Source organism: Betta splendens, chromosome 1 (assembly GCF_900634795.4).
Source record: "Betta splendens chromosome 1, fBetSpl5.4, whole genome shotgun sequence".
NCBI lineage: Eukaryota > Metazoa > Chordata > Actinopteri > Anabantiformes > Osphronemidae > Betta > Betta splendens.
The window spans coordinates 9744794-9761415 of record NC_040881.3 but is presented as its reverse complement, the minus strand read 5'-3'; the positions used below and the strand labels follow the sequence as shown (position 1 = coordinate 9761415).

The 16622-nt window shown below is 51.6% G+C and overlaps 1 protein-coding gene across 28 annotated transcripts in view; it reads left to right on the top strand.

The window, feature by feature from the left end:
* The window catches only part of ptprdb (protein tyrosine phosphatase receptor type Db), a 97675-nt gene that overhangs the window by 30619 nt on the left and 50434 nt on the right, over positions 1 to 16622 (top strand). The window contains exon 1 of one of the 28 annotated variants that reach the window (XM_029155093.3): positions 4051 to 4216. The exons of the other annotated variants lie outside the window; for them this stretch is intronic. The gene's annotated coding sequence lies outside the window, so the exon portion shown is untranslated. Of the gene's footprint in view, positions 1 to 4050; positions 4217 to 16622 lie in introns of those variants that run through there. 28 annotated transcript variants of the gene reach the window in all.

The following is a 16622-nucleotide window of genomic DNA, read 5'->3' as shown; positions in this document are numbered from 1 at the left end:
CTCCTCGAGGACCCGCGGCCTCCGTCTGTTGATCTGCCGACTCCGAACCGGGCCGCGCGTCTCCACTCTGGGCCGCGCCGGCGCCGCATCAGCAGCAACCTTTAAAAAGAGCAGCCGTGGTCTATTTGCGTCATTATTCCTCGTGTTTTCCTGCCTCGCTCCCTCCCCCCGTTCGCGCCGATCCTCATTTCCGCCCTTTCAGCCGTGGGGGCGCTCGTCGGAGCCCGGCGCGGCCCCGATGAGCTGCGAGCCCGGCTCTGACCCCCCGAACGCGCTCCTTCCTGCGCCGCTGCATGGTGCTACAGAATACAGCGCGGAGGCGGGGCACATTCCCAAACGCAATTTCCTCGACGTGAAAAGAGGATGTTTCTCTTCTCGGTGTTCAATGAAAGCCCGTCGAGCGCTCGCTCACGTGTTCCCGTCGCTCCGCGCGCGTCACACCTTCCTGCCTTTTGTGGATCCGTCTCGCGCGTGCGATTAAAGTGCGTGACGCCGCGTGTTACCTGACTGCTCCTTTCATATTCCTGCTTAACGCGCGGCGCCTACAACACATCGCTGCCCGCCCAGCCTCCCTTCGTATTGTGCTTGTGCAAATCAATTTTAGTGAGGGATTTTTTTTTTGTACTGTTGTATACACTCTGCGGAAACACATTTCAGCACAGGCGCCGCTAAATTGATCAATTCAGGATTCGTAAAGCTCAGAATTACCCCTTTCTTCCAGCACCAAGCCGGTGGAGGATTGGCTTTGTCGGAGCCAAATCAACACATCTACTTCAGGTGTCAAGAAGACTCCGTCAGTGCATTTTAGCCCCGTAATCTTGAAAGCGAGGTTAGAGGTTCGGCAAATGGAGACATAAAAGGCGTCGTCTGTGTTTGTTAGTGTGAGAGAGGTGCAGCTTTCACACGATGCAGGCGCGCGGATGAGGCAGTCAGCAGGCTCGCCTCCCTCCGACGGCTCACACTCTCCTTGTTAGCTGCATTAGTGTCTCCCCGTATGAAATGATTGTTGTAATTGTCCAGGTGCAACTGGTGATGGTGCCATCGCTAATAGCAGCCAAGCCATTAATGGCTAGCAGCCCACTGCAGGCCTCGCGTGTCTGGCTAACAAATGACAGGAGGACACAGCGAGGCAGGGGGTAATGACGGTGTGTGTGTGTGTGTGTGTGTGTGTGTGTGTGTGTGTGTGTGTGTGTGTGTGTGTGTGTGTGTGTGTGTGTGTGTGTTTTAAGACATCCGCGTGTCTACATACAGTATGTGGAGGTGGGGGTTAAGCGTCTATGGAGGGTGGGGGGTCAAGTCAGTGTGCAGGTTGTTAATCAAGGTTACGGCCTGCATTCGTGTGTGTGTGTGTGCGTGCGTGTGCGTGTGTTTGCAAGCGGTGAAAGTGGGTGGTGCTGTGGCTCTCTATGATGCTGCGATTAGAGGCAATTATTGAAATGTCACGGCCTTAATGGGCCTCAGCTCCGCATCCTGCTCATGAGTTGAACTTTCAAATTGAAAAAAAACAGGACCTCGTTTCCTGAGTCGCTGATTTCTTTTTTTTCTATCAAATGATTCTTCTCTAATTCTCGGCTCATAGTTCACACTGCACGATTCAGCAGCTTGACATTTTATCCACGCGTACGTAGGGCATCTGTTTGTAAGTGCTACGCTGTATATTGTAGAGTATATCACTGTGAAAAGCTCCATATTGTGTCTTTAATTATGAGATGCCCACAGCTAAAATCTGCCACACTGTCTGTAATGGCAGCGCCGTCGAGGGCGTTAGCAATAACGCTAACGATGGTGGCTTCCCGTTTCCGATCCACCCGCTGCCATGACACCTGCCGAGCCATCGTTAATGTCATTGGTCGAGATATGATGAGGCAAATGATGGGGTGTAGAGGCTCAGGGTAGACAGTGTCCAGGGCAACATTAGCTCCCTGCTGGAGAGTTTGGGACGATTGAGCCCATAGTTTGTTTTTAGCAAACTCCAATCATTAGATCGATTAGTGGTCTATGCCTGTTTATAGAACTTTACAATAACCCACAGCGTTGGTCCAATATAATACTGCAGCTATATGTAGAGCGCGCTGTCAGACGCTAACACAATTCAATTTGTAACAGTAGCAATGTTCTAATAATGAGCATGTAAGAGTGCTGCATCATGACAGCCATGACTGGATCATTAAGCCTATTGCTGCAGACCATGTGGCCAATGAAACAGAGGCCCAGTTTAAACTTGTTAAAGACGTTCCCCCCGATCAGACGTCCAAGACGCGCGCGCGCGCGCGCGTGTGTGTGTGTGTGTGTGTGTGTGTGTGTGTGTGTGTGTGTGTGTGTGTGTGTGTGTGTGTGTGTGTGCGTGTGCGTGTGCATGCACTACCATGTGGAACATCGAGGCCACTGATTCATGGGCTGATCCTTTGAATATTTTGTTCAGAGCCAGGAGACGGTGGCTGGTGCGCATTGACAGTGTGTGTGTGGGGGGGGGGTATGCAGAGGTGTGATGCCCCAGAGCAACAAGCAGGGCTAGGACTGAGTTGCTGGATGCATGGCTTTGTTGTCGTTGCAGCCGAGTGTGGCTCAGACGTGTGCGCGGGCCCGTGTCACGAGGCCCATCAAACCCAGCTCCACAATCTATTCCAGCCGGTGGAGTTATCTCAGTAGCAGCTCCCCTTATCTCCTATGTGCTGACTTAATATCTTTTGAGCGTATGTGTGTGACGGAGAGAACAAGTCCACTGTGGATGTGTGGGCGTGTGTGTGTGTGTGTGTGTGTGTGTGTGTATATGTGTGTGTCCCCGGCCTAAGGTTGTGTTTTCTTTTACCCACTGAGCTGAGAGTTTCTGCAACAAAAGCATGTTTATGCTCCTCCATCTCATTTACATTGCGCTGATGGGAATCTGCTGCACCACTGATTGTGTTTGGTGTTCTAGGTCAGCACACCCAGATAAGTGTGTGTGTGTGTGTGTGTGTGTGTGTGTGTGTGTGTGTGTGTGTGTGTGTGTGTGTGTGTGTGTGTGTGTGTGTGTGTGTGTGCGCGCGCATTAAGGCGTGTCTTACCTCTGCTCCACTTTTTCTAATGTTCTGACTATTTGTTAATAGCAGCAATATCCCTAAAGGTTTTTACACACATCCACTAAACATGTTAATGTGGTAATTTATACGGATACACACACACACACACACACACACACACACACACACACACACACACAGTACAGCTCTTGTCCTATCCGGGAAGACTTTTGGTTCTAGATCACCACTGTCCGTGCTGCGGTTTAAACCGTGGGAGCACATGCTCCACATCAGTTCCTCTAAACAACACGTGAAATATAATTGACCTCCCGCCAATGGACCCGTCTGCTGGACCGAACAACAGGAGGTGTCCAGGCAGTGTGTGAGTTTATCAAGCAGTTGCTTCTCATTTCAGATAAAATCGTCCCCACTCGTCGCTGCGGATAAACTGCGGCTGTGATTGTCCCTTCCCTAATCTCCCAAACCCAACATTATCCCAGAGAGTCCCTTCAGTCTTTAGAGAATACTCCACGGAGATTTGATCTGGGATTGGATTTTAATTTTCTCTGCAACAGGGAGCCGCAGCCGGCGGGGTGAGATTCGCCGTCTCACATTAGCTGTGATGGTCCAGCCCGTCCTGTCGGATGCTCTGAACCTGCGTTTCATAATACTGTACGTTCACAAACGACTGCACGCGCTGTGATCAAACGGCGTCGATGGCTCGCGCTCCTCATTGATCCGCCTCTCCACCGTCCACTCGCGCCGGGACGATCACGATTTCATCTTTTACCGGGCGTGGGAGTGACGACAAAGGAAACCGGCGCGACTCCGGACTCGCCCCCCCCCCCCCCCGACGCTTCCTCCCCCTCCTCCCCCCTCCTCCTCCGCCTCCAAAGAAACGTCGTAGCAGCAGCAATTACGCGCGGCGCCTCCAACTTCACTCCAGCCATCGCTCCACTCGTCGTGTGTGTGCGCACCTGGTAGGGAAACTGCTGGAGCGAGCGAGAGAAAGGGAGGGAGAGAGAGAGAGAGAGAGAGCGAGAGAAAGGGAGGGAGAGAGAGAGAGAGAGAGAGAGAGAGAGACGCACGCTGCTGGATTATCCGGGCAGAGCGGCTGCAGCCACGGTGGATGTTACAGGCGGACGACGCACGGAGAGCCCGAATCCACTCCGCCTGCGAGTTCCCCAGCGACGGCGCCGGGCGGGACGCTGATAATGGTGAGCGGCACGTCGCGCGCGGCGCCTCGCAGTCGCGGCCAAACGCGGCGGAGCGTCAACTTCTTAGGATAATGCGGCTCGCTGCCGTGCGAGAAGGCGTCTGCGCCCGCGTGCGCTCCGATGTCCGCGCGTTGGGTCCACATGACTGACGGTCTCCTCTCTCCAGCAGCAGATGCGTTTTGCGTTTTATTGCTGTTTGTGGTCGCGTTGGCTTTGAACGAATGGGGAAACGCACCGTGATCTTTCTCGGCCGAATCCCCCAATTTGCGTTCTCGCCGCGAGTGAGCGTTGCTTTTCATCCATCCCAACCGCTTGCGTTGATCGCCGTCCGTCAGAACTTTTTCTGATGTTATTTATACGCGGTCCCCGCGCGGTCACAGTGTGATGTTTAGCTCCTGTGGTGCCGCAGAAATGTCAGTGCACAGCAAACGCGGTTGTTCTGATTGGAACATTCGCGGTGACATTCTGACAGTTGCTGTGGACGCAGGAATTAGCGGCAGCCGCTCGGTGCCTCCCCTCCAGACAGGCTGCGAGGTGCGTCCTCACCGGCACCGAGCTCACAGCACGGACGTCAGTCGGCGAAAGCTGCGCGTCCGTCGGGTTTTTATTTATTTTTTTTAAGCAGCGCGTGTCAGAGAATTTATGCAAAACTGCTTGAACACTTCCGACTCAAATAGGCCACAGTCGATTAAAGTGGAGAATTTGCGCCTGTGGATTTCTCCCCGGCAGCTCGGTGTCCAATCCGTTCCCGTTGGTTTTGAAGTGGCCCCTTTTTTAACGTGGTTCCCTCGTTATTGCAGCTGATTCTGCACAAAGAGCCACACGTCAGCCTGTTGGATCCAGTTTGACCTGGGAGACGGGTTGATTGCAAACAGTTAGCGCTCGATGCTTCTGGCATAAACCAGTGACACCGGGATGTGCAGGTGTGTGTGTGTGTGTGTGTGTGTGTGTGTGTGTGTGTGTGTGTGTGTGTGGGTCTGAGACTGTGTTCAGTAGTCAGCCACAGGCTTCTATGTGAGTCAGAGACACACCTTAATGCATAGTGTGTGGGGTGAGTAGACTTGGACCTGTTTAATGGCCGTACCCTGCTGCTGTCGGGTCAGAGGTGCCTGGTTGTGGATGCAGAACCAGGACCCCCCCCCCCCCCCCCCCCCCCCCCCCCCCCCAATCTGCTGAGTGTGTGTGCATGCGTGCCGCTGCAGCTGTTCCTCCCCTCAGAGAGATTAAGTTTCACAAGATGTGATGGATGCCGGTGTCTGCAGAGCCAGCTGTGTGCGAGTGTGCGTGTTTGTGCGTTTCGCCTGTCACAGGTCCGTCGGTTGTGCGCTTGAGGCTGCGCACCTCGGCGCACGGACGTGTGCGTGCCGTGTATGTGTTGGGTCAGCGCGGAGGAGGTGATCCTGGGGTCAGGAATGTTATGAGTTGAGTTGGTAATTATAGTGACTGCGCCTTCGGTTCCCACAGGCCGGGCCAAGGCTGGAGCAGGAAGCCATGAGCCGGGTTTCTGCTCAGGTCCAAATGTTCTGGTGCAAACACAAGAACCGGGCCAAGATGGGAGGAGATGAGCGCTCAGTTGTGCGTTTCGCCCCGAGGTCGGGCTTGTGTCTGGTGTGAGTGAGAGGATAAGAAGGGTGTGTGTGTGTGTGTGTGTGTGTGTGTGTGTGTGTGTGTGTGTGGTCCGCTCCACTCGCCCCCCGGCCTCTCCTCCGTCCGCGTGTCGTCCAGTCACGCCCACGTTCAGGCTGTGAATCGGTAATTAATAGCAGCGACGCCTTCACCTGTGGAGACGAGCATATGGCGAGATATTAAAAATTAAACTTAAGACTTGGCTCGCTCCGTCTGTCGCCCGCGGCGGCGTCTCATCCACCTTCGTGTGCTTCTTAATACTCTGAGCGGCGCCGCGTTCAGCGCGTACGAAGGAAAAGAGGATGGAGACGAATCCACAGCGGGAGAGAGCGACGGAGGCAGAGACGGGGGCTTGTGGTCGGTGGGTGATGCCTTCACAGCCCCCCCCCCCCCCCCCCCCCCCCCCCTCCGTGTCCTAATCAGAGGAGACACTCCATTGGAGCCAGGCTCCACCACAACAATTCCCTTTTCCGACCGCACTCGCACACGGACAGAAACCCGCTCCGAGCTCCCTCCAGTTCAAGGCCGCAGTGTTTCCCTCATCTTCCTCCTCTCGGGCCCTTCCTCGCGCTCGTTGTCTGTCTTCCTCTCGTTTCTCCTGTCCTCCTCTCCTCTCCTCTCCGCTTCTCTGCTCTCTTTCCCACCAGTGCTGTTTTCCTTTCCGTCCTCTATCCCCGCGGCACGCATGATGGTTTGACATAGCAAACTGGTGCCAGACCACAAAGCCTTATTTTCCCTCTGCACTTCTTTCTCCTGCTCTTCCCCTCTCTCCTTCCATCCTCACTACTACAGTTTAATCTTGCAGCTGGGGCTTAGTGGCATGGCTTCCACAGCTCTCTCTCTCTCTCGCTCTCTCTCTCGCTCGCTCCTGGAGGATTTGCCGCTGTTTACGGCCGTTCTCCATCCTCTTCGTTCCGCATTTACGCATTTTTATAATTCATACGTCTTAATTCCTTCGCCTTCTCCTCTCACGCCTTCTCGCGTCGCCCTGTCCCTGTCTCCGCTCTCTCTACACTGGCGCCTGTGTGTGTTTACATTACACATCTATTAATCCCTCCTTTAGTCATTGTCCGGTCGTTGAAATCACCGTCATGGCTTTCTTTCCTACAGTGTATAGATGTGAAGATAGGGCTCTTAGCCGGCGTTTGCTCCACTTTTTGAAGTGGCAGAACTTTATTCCCATAAATTGGTGGTCCTACAAATCTTGCTTTTTTACTTTCTGTGGTATTTTCCCAGAGATTACTTGTAGATCAAACAGCAGGGCTGTCATTTGCCTGGGATTTTCTCTTTAATAGCGTTCCTTGGGTGGTGTTGTTTTTTTCCCCTTCTCTTAGTTGTGGTAGATCTGACAACTCTTCTAACTCCAGGAATAACATTTTCCACTTCGTGCCCCCCCCCCTCCGCCAAGAAAATAAAACTGCGACCCCACTTCTACACCCTGTTGTGACATATCAATCAGACGTTGAATTGCGTGTGCAGATAAACACTCGGGCTTCGAGTGCAGAATTTTCCAGTCCATTACGGGAGTCTTCCTCCTGCTCCGTTCCTGCCGCGGCCGAGCTCCGGTCTCTGCCTTGCTCTCGGCAAACTCTCCATTCACAAACAGCAGCGCCAAGCAGCAACCAGACGCCTCAAAATGGCTCCCACCAATCACCTACTGCACATTTATTCTATTAGTCTCTCTTAGCTTCTAATTTGTCTGCCTGTCCGGGATTAGTCCTCACCAGTGTTTGTCTGTAGATTTGTAATTAATGACTTTGATTGTCCTTTTTGTTTTGTTTTTTTTTTCGAATTGAAGCCGGATTGGACGGTTGATCTGAGCTTTTCTTTTGTCCCTTCATTTATCCTTCATCCTGTTGTTATTCGTTTCCCCTCCCTGGCTCTCTAGGGGGCTGAGAGTCCGACAAAAATCCCATTTCTTGTTGTTCGTGTTCAGGAATTAGGTTCTGTCTCCCCATTTCCCAGAGACTCCCCAAGGCACCTGGGATTAAAGTGTGTGTGTGTGTGTGTGTGTGTGTGTGTGTGTGTGTGTGTGTGTGTGTGTGTGTGTGTGTGTGTGTGTGTGTGTGTGTGTGTGTGTGCGACTTTACTGTTAATTTGGATTGTGTAAGGGATTTCTATGCGATGAAAACTGATCTCTGATGAGGTTTAAAGGTTTACAGAATGCTGAGTGCTGACACGTTATGTGGACGTCTATGTACAGTAGATGTGTGCACATTCATTCGGTGTGTGTGTGTGTGTGTGTGTGTGTGTGTGTGTGTGTGTGTGTGTGTGTGTGTGTGTGTGTGTGTGTGTGTGTGTGTGTGTGTGTGTGTGTGTGTGTGTGTGTGTGCTCGAGGATGAATAATCTCTGCAAGCCCCAAACATTTGAAATTACTCGACATGATCCTCAGAAGACGGGATGCCGCAGGCTTGAATGCAAATATTACAAGGATGACCTGAAATGTCATGAGCCACAGCTGATGGATTTAATGTGTTGATGATTACGAGATTGTGCGGCGCGCAGACGATGCAGCGCTGGAAGTTTGGACGCGTGTAGTCATAGAGTTCTTTGTCCTGTGGGGAAACCTGAGTTCTGGTGTCAGAGTTTGCTATTACAATAAACATATTAACACTCTCATCATAACAGACAGCAAATGTATTGGATGAGAACGCAGCAACAGGGCGTTAGCATGATGCTGTAGCCGTCCTTCAACTTGTAAACATGCACTTTGCAACCATTTCCTCTCCTCTTTAATGCATCCAAAACCCCCTACTCAGCAATCCCCAACTACTCCATTCCTGGACGGCCTTTAGACACAGGAAGTGCCGGGGCAGGTCTCTCAATACCTCAATATTAAATTAGGCCCGTCATTTAATACATCCCTTGGTGTAGAGATTGGCATCGTTTTCCTCGTGCATCCTCTGGACCTCCAGCCAAAGCAAAGAGACGCAGAAGCAACTCCCCCCCGTGCCGTTCATAAGAAGCTCCTGTAATAGGTTTATTGAAAGTAACAAGGTTGACTTCTAGAGTTACAGACGGGGCCTCAGCTCCTGTCTCTGCTGGAACATCAATAAACCCCGCAGCATTTTTCAATGGAGACGTCGTTTGCAGCTTCTGCGCGGCTTCGAACTGAGAGCGGTGCGTTTTTCATTGTAGCCTGCGCGTGCTGGGCTGTGATTCATTATTCAAATCAGGAACAGGTTGTCTGGAAGGCGAGGGGTAAACATTCAGGGAGGAATAAAAGACACAAAGCAAATTCCTCCACAGCTCCGTCTCTTTGTGGCCGCTAAACTCTAAAGTTTAATTAATATGTCGTAAAAGGATTCTGCCTTTATATGAAATGTTTTCCAGGGAGCACAAAGACAGCTTAATAAGCAGCTGCTGGTCATCAAATGACTTAATTATATAAATTTAATTGGCCCTCACTTGTTGTAGCAGGGTGTGTTTTTTCCCTCACTTTCCAAATCCAGAGCTCCGATGGATCCTTGTGAACCGCGCTGCTGCCGTTACCCCTAAACCCCCGTTACCAGGCGTTTGTGCTGCCTCCCACCTTCTTCTTTATTTTTTGTACCAGACACAGTAGGGCAGCGTCAAAACTACTGCACAAACATATAATGTGTGCAGCGACTAAAACCTAAAACGCAGGATTACATCGTAATCTGACATATCTTGGCTGATATGCTGATTTACCGATTAGAAACCGGTCGGCCATGCCAGGAGAGAGAGAGAGTGTGTGTGTGTGTGTGTGTGTGTGTGTGTGTGTGTGTGTGTGTGTGTGTGTGTGTGTGTGTGTGTGTGTGTGTGTGTGTGTGTGTGGGACGATGACAGATAATGTGTTTGTGTGTGTCGGGGGCTGATTTATTTGCAGGCGAGCTTAACTTACGCCGCCTGCTCGACCACATGAAAGAAAACAATCATCCGAAGGAGAATTGCGGCGCTACATCTCTCTGATTGGACTTCGACAAACAATCAGCATCCGTATTGGCATCGGCTCACACACCGGCGACGCGCGCGTGCACACACACGCACGAGTGATGCAGCTTATTATGAACTCGCTTAACGGACTCCTGCGCGCAGACGAGCGCGCACGCACACGCGTGTTAGCGGCATACGTTCAAATCAATAAATTAGTCCCACGTGCACGCACACGTGCACGCACACGTGCACGCACACGTGCACGCTCCCTGCGCGGAGCCAAGCCGCGCCGCGCCGCTCCGCTCCCCTCGCAGACTATTTAGCCGCTCCTCTGCTGCGCTGGGCGGCAGCCAGTGAAATGGCGCATATTGTGGAAGGCTGCTGGCTGCCATTGATTTGGCCCAGCGGGTCTCTGAGGAAGCACGCCGTGGCCCCGCCAGCCGGGCCCGCGGACCGGGCCCGCGGACCGGGCCTGTGCTGCGCGCGAGCACGCTTGTGTCAAATATAAGGAGGGACGGGACTGTGGACTGCGTTTGCTGAACGGATCAGTGTGATCAGAGTGAGAGTCCCCTCTGCAGCTCACGCACCACGACTCTGAAGTGTTTAGCGTCCGCGGGGAAAACGATAGGAAGGTCCACAGCGATCAATTAGCCCAACGCTTTTCATGTGATTTGTTGTGTTTACTCGCAACAAGAGAACGATGGAAAACAGCTCATTCAGAGAAGTGCTTCTCCCTGGAAATCATCCTCCATGTCTTCGCCGCGGTCTCTCCTCCTGCTTCCTCTCAGCTCTCTTCCCACACTTGGAGTCCTCAGACAGGCTCTGAAAAACAAACAAGAGGGAGCTGGAATCAGACTATAAATAATGCAGACAGAGATTGGGGTCAAATGTTTTGGATTTCACAACACACACATTCGCCTCAGTGGGAGCACAGTCACCGACTAATACATAGGACTCACTATAGGAGGACACTTCAGAACAAAATGCATCCCTTGGTCCCTAAGCACAGCTTCAGCATCTAGACCTGACCCTATCACCATGGTAACGATACCCTTAAAACAAGTCTAAAACAAGTCTTTAAAACGTTCTCACAGCCATGGTTCCACACACACACACACACACACACACACACACACACACACACACACACACACACAGTGTCACAGCAAAGGCAATGCATTTGTTTCCCAGTGAGCAATCAGTGTGATGATTAAGTCCACACACACTCTTTGTGACATGTACAGCCAAGCACACACTTGACTCCGATGCCCGTGCGCTATCTCTCTGTGTACACACACGGGGCGTTCACTGTCTTGATGTCCCTCGATGACAAAGCGTGACAAACGAGTCTGTTCAGAACACATTTAGGTCTCGTTGCCACCCCCCCACCCCCGCCCGTCCCTCGCTCTTTCCCACTCTCCTTTTCATAAGTCCGACAAGGGCAAGTCGGCCATCCTCTCCATCCTCCGCTCCGATCCATCAGCGCACTGCCATAACCTACTGCAGCACTGTGATAGATTGCTTTTCATGTGCTGATGTATTGGCCTATCAGACTTTGGGGAAGTGACAGATTAGATCATTACGTTTATGATTATGGGACTCTTGTTTTTTATATATATATTTTATATAGATGTGTGTGTGCACAGTATATATATTTATATATATTAATGTATATGTTAAAGTTTATCTGATGCAGGTTTATGTTGTGTTGTATATGGAGCATTTTTCGTTGTTTTATTTTCAAGGAGGATAAAAAGAGAGAGGCCTTAGGTTTGTGCTGCATGAGGATTCTAAAGCAGTGTAAAAAGTAGTCAGCGCACACACGCCTCCACCCCTTTTGAAGTGCAACCTCTGAAGGACGAACCTTTGTGTGCGCCTGTGACTTACAGGTGCACTGCGCTCATGCTCTTCAAACGTCTCCACGAGCGGCTGCAACCAGAGCCGCGCGTCGCTTCAGCCGCTCCGTGTTCGCTCTCCGGAGCCTCTGCTGTGGTTGGTGGCATCGCGGGGGCCGTCTCTCGGGTCGCGCTCGGGTCGGCGTGAGTGACGTGTGACGCGCAGCATCACGCTGCACCCACTGCCTTGTCTCCCTCCCATAATGAACATGGGTTCGGCCCGTTGCCACGTGGCCCGGGTCCATCACACCGGTGCTCATCGCAGGCGTTCGTGGGCCCTGCCGCTCTGGACACGCGCCGTCATCTAGCCGCCACCGCTCGGCTCCTGTCAGACTTAATCAGATCCTTAAACTTGACAATTTGTCCTGTTTCCGACGCATCAACTTCAAGGGCTGACTGTTTAATTTCAGCCCAACGCTGAAATCCCTTGACAGCTGCCATTGCACGGGAAAATGGAACGCTGCGGCCGATCGGTTCCTACAGAAACGCGCCGCGCGGTACATGTTGCTCTTTAAAGGGCCGCTAATCTTGTGCATGCAGCAGATTACGCTGATATGATGGTCACGCTGTAAGAAGCTTTAAAGTGATTACACTGAAGTCTATTCAGTGTCCTTTAGGCTTTAGGAACAGTTTAAAACCTATAACCATGACATGAGCATAAGCGGCACATCAAACAGCCCACGGTTATGACTCGGGGTGCGGCATTTTAATACTAGAATGCACGTGCCGCGTTCTATGAAGTCTTTCCTCTTCTTTCTTTCTTTTCTGACAGATTGAAAGTGTCTTGAAAGTGTTTTTTGATTGTACGTGGCAACGGTTTTGCAGTAGAGGATGCTTCCGGTTCACGAGCGGTGATGTAATGGTTCTGTGCTGCCCATGGGCTTCTCCCTGACCCCTGGCTTCTGAATGCCCTCTGACAGGACGGAGTCATGATTAATGACGTCATCGGGAGCATCTGTGACTCACAAATATGTATTTCAGTCTTTTTCTCAAGCTTTTGTTATTTTGAGTCAGTTTATAAAAAGTATGTAAAAAAAATCTCACTCGAGACCCTATAAATAAAAAAGAAAAGTCAAAGAAACAAACTAATTAATGCTACAGGCTTTTTGTTTCGTTTTTTGGCTTCTTTTCAGTCAGTTTGACTTGGTCAGTGTAAAATCTTTGCATCTGTGGCGTTGGTGTTTTTGGATCGCTGTGTTGCTGTCCACCTCCAACCTGCAGAACCTCCACCTGTTACTGACCGGTCGTTCAGTGAGTCGCCCACGTTCCTCTCTGCCGTCAGGTGCGCTCTGCTTCCAGACTGTCGACCGCTGCCCATGAATGTCTGTTCCACACACCATCTCCAGTACGTGCAGAGTCCACTAGCGATGCAGTGGTTCATGCTGTATTGTTTACATACTCTCCGTGTCTTCTGATGTGAGGCAAGCGTTGCATTCCTGCATACGGGGCTCCTCTGCAGATCAAACGCTCACGCAAACGAGAGGAGGCTGCGCATACGATGCACGTATGCGCAGCGTCGCGCCGTCTCTCTGGCTGCTTTCCCTGCGCTCCCTCACGGCGGCGGAAGCCCCAGCGGATTCACACTGTAGAGAAAAAGCACAAACCAAATAGAAGCCCATGTAGCGTGTGATCCCATACAGCGTCTACGCTTCCTGTACAGTCTAATTGATAGGCTCTTATAGGGACTCAGGGCTTCTCCTGTGGTTTAGTCAGACCTTGGGGCTCCTTTGAATAGTTTGAATAGTGGCATGTTGCACCCATATAGGGCATGTTTTTGCAGCCATGAAGCAGGAAGATCCAATCTGTTTAATAATACAGTAGCCATCTTCCCCGGGAACTCAAATAGGATCCCTGCTGTTATATAAAGTGCTTGATGCAGTTGAGACAGATGGAGAGCAGATAGGAGGAACCCAAACTTTTTTTGGAGGCTGCTGCTTGGGAAATCACGTCAGCCTCTTCATCTCTTCTGTTGGCTTTTCTTGCTCTCCTCCTCCTCTCTCTCTCTCTCTCTCTCTCTCTCTCTCTCTCTCTCCATGCACACACACGTATCCTCGCACCACACACTCGCACGCGGCAGGTCCAAAGTTCCTTCCTCAATGACATCACCGCGCTGCGGTGCCCCCAGTGGCAGCGGGCCTGGGATGGGCGGAGGCAGCGGCGCTGGCGCTCAGATGTCTGATTTGATTCACCCTGACAACCAAGGACCATTTGGGAGCCCTGTAACCACGGCAACTCACATCACAACATTCTGGGTGGTTGGTTGACGGGGCCAGTCAAGACTGGTGTTCCTTGCATCCATTTTTAATGGCCAGTGTACTTAGTCCTCTTCCTGGTCTCGTCTCCCTGTGGTCCCATCTTCAAGAAGCAGAGTGAAAAAAGCATTACATATTTATTGTCGCCAGTCTTAATTATTGAACCTTCTTGAATCTCTCTAGCGCTCCCTCTCTTCTGCTTCGCCTTTTTACTTGGAGCGAGATCCCCCTTTTTTTCTCCTCTCCGCCCCCTTGCGTCTCCCTTCTCCTCCATTTGACAGAGCCGAAGTTCGCTCGCCAAACAACCGCCAGTGGAACGCGAAAGGCGGCCGGCGCCGGGAAAAAGTGACGCGGCGCGTTGGCGCGTTCCTGCAGGAAAGCCCAGGAACTGGCTTCTTTGGCGTCATTTAGACAGCCTTGTGTGGGCTTTGCATTTCCCCGCATGTTATTTTGAGTCATGTGCATGTAGTCCCGCTCCTCCGCTGGCCAAAATCAATGGGGGGGTGGAGGACCGGTAACCCCATCCTTCTCCCTCAGCCGTTGCAACAAGACATCGGAGAACATTGATCAAAAGTGTTATTTTTAGACTGAACCCTCCGTCTCCTCCCCTTTGACCTTCACGCTGGGTTTCTATTGTTTGTCTTGACTCCGTGCAGCCAAGAAGCTTCACTTTAAGCTATGCTTGAATCAGCTGCCGGGAGTGCAGAGGAGTTTTTCCTCTTAGAAAGAGGAAGGCCGTCCTCTGAATCGTGGCGCACGATGGAATTCAGTGAATGCACGGATCAGGGTTCAAGGACGGCCGTGCGGCTGCTGCGCCCTCCCACTCCTCTGACTCAGGGCAAAAACACAGAGAGAGGCGCCCGCTGAGTCACTGCATGCGTGCGGCCGCTTCTGCGGAGGCGCCGCACGCTCGTGTCCCGGCCGAAGCCACAGGTGAAGGCGGCCGGAAGGAAGAGCGGACGGTCGAGGGCCGCGTTGTCTGCTCAACAACCGGTTTAGCGCCGCGTGCTGTATGACGAGTGGGATCGGGCCTCGTGATGGGTTCTGAATGGATTAAAGGCTCGGGTATTGAGGGGTGAGGCCACTTGTGCTCTGAAGGAAATCCACCTTTTATCTGAGGCGGGACTCGCTGAAGGTCTGTAAATTATTACTCCACCTGCCCGTGGAAGTCATGCAACCTGTGTGTGTGTGTGTGTGTGTGTGTGTGTGTGTGTGTGTGTGTGTGTGTGTGTGTGTGTGTGTGTGTGTGTGTGTGTGTGTCCAGCCCCGGTAGCTTACAGTAGTATTTGTAGGGCCACTGCAGTCACACCGTAACAATACTGCAGGCTCACCCACCCATAGATCTCTCCTTCCCTCCGTTCATCCATGAACTGAAGCGCATTACAGAGATGACTGCCTCCGATGTGCCACTTCCCCCACAGCACTAAAGGCTCTCTGCTGCTGTGTATGCCACTGGAGCCGGGATGTATCTTGGCCACGATGCCAAACATAAATACACCAACGCACTCACACAGGAATATCAAAGGTCTTCAATTTGTTGATTTACTTTTCTCTGCTAATTATTTATTTATCGTTATAGACTCGTGGCACTACGCTACGGCGCGGAGAGAATATAGCTTTTATGTTCATCTAATGGAGCTGACACTAGTTTTAATTGTAACCGACTAATCTCATCTACTGATGAAGTTGTATGTAATGTAATATTAAAGTATTATGTTGCTTTTACTAATAAAATGCTGCAGTGTGCCACATAAAGCATGTTTAATAGACAGTTATATATTCTCCATGCACTTGACCACATTACTTGACCTCGTCCTCTCCTCCCTCTCGCTCATTCTTCCTCGCTGTGCCATTAACCTCCTTCTCTTTAACCTTCTTGCCCCCCAGCTGCCCCCCCCCCCCAAACACACACACACACACACACACACACACACACACACACACATCTCTCCAGCTGCCTCTTTACGAGCTTCTCGCTAATGCACCGCTCAATTAGCCCTCGATGAGGTTTCCACTAAAGGCTGGGTACATAGGTAATTACATGTTGTCATCCCTCCACCGCCACCTCTCGCTAATCCACTCAACTTGACTCCAGTCCTCTCACTCTTGCCTGCTCCCACAATATCATGCATGGGTGCCGAGGCTGGTCCGACGGGCCTCTTAGTCACAGCCGGCTTAACCCTTCGATTGGTCAAATTCTGCACTTTGCTTAGTGCACAGTTTCCAGGTCTTCAGCTGCCTGCGTGTCAGCTTTGTTATTAGGGATCATTTATTATTGGGAGAGCCAGAGCGGAACCACCCACCGGCTAAATGCCTGCTAACGGAGACCATAAACAGGTCCAGGTGTTTCTGTCTGTCACTAAATGTCAGACGAAGGCGGCGAAATAAGCGGTGACACGTGGGAGTAGCGGTGGGAGGCGTTTTAAGTTTTTTAGATGACAATCAGCGAGCGTGGGCGCCGCGATGACTATTGACGCGGTCAAATTGCCCGCCTCGGTGCGGCGGCAGTCCGCGGGCAGCCAGTGGAGCTGGTGGAATGCATTACTGTGCCTGTGCCACGAACAGGGCATTCATCAGCTCCGACTGCAGCTGAAATAAATTGGCGCAAACGCGCTGTCTTTGGGTCCGTCCTCATCTGTTACATCAACAACAACAGTGTTTACTGTGATATATAAATGTCCATTCAACACCATCTCTCCAGGCAGCCGCTCTAATTCTCCCATTGTCAAGGCCTG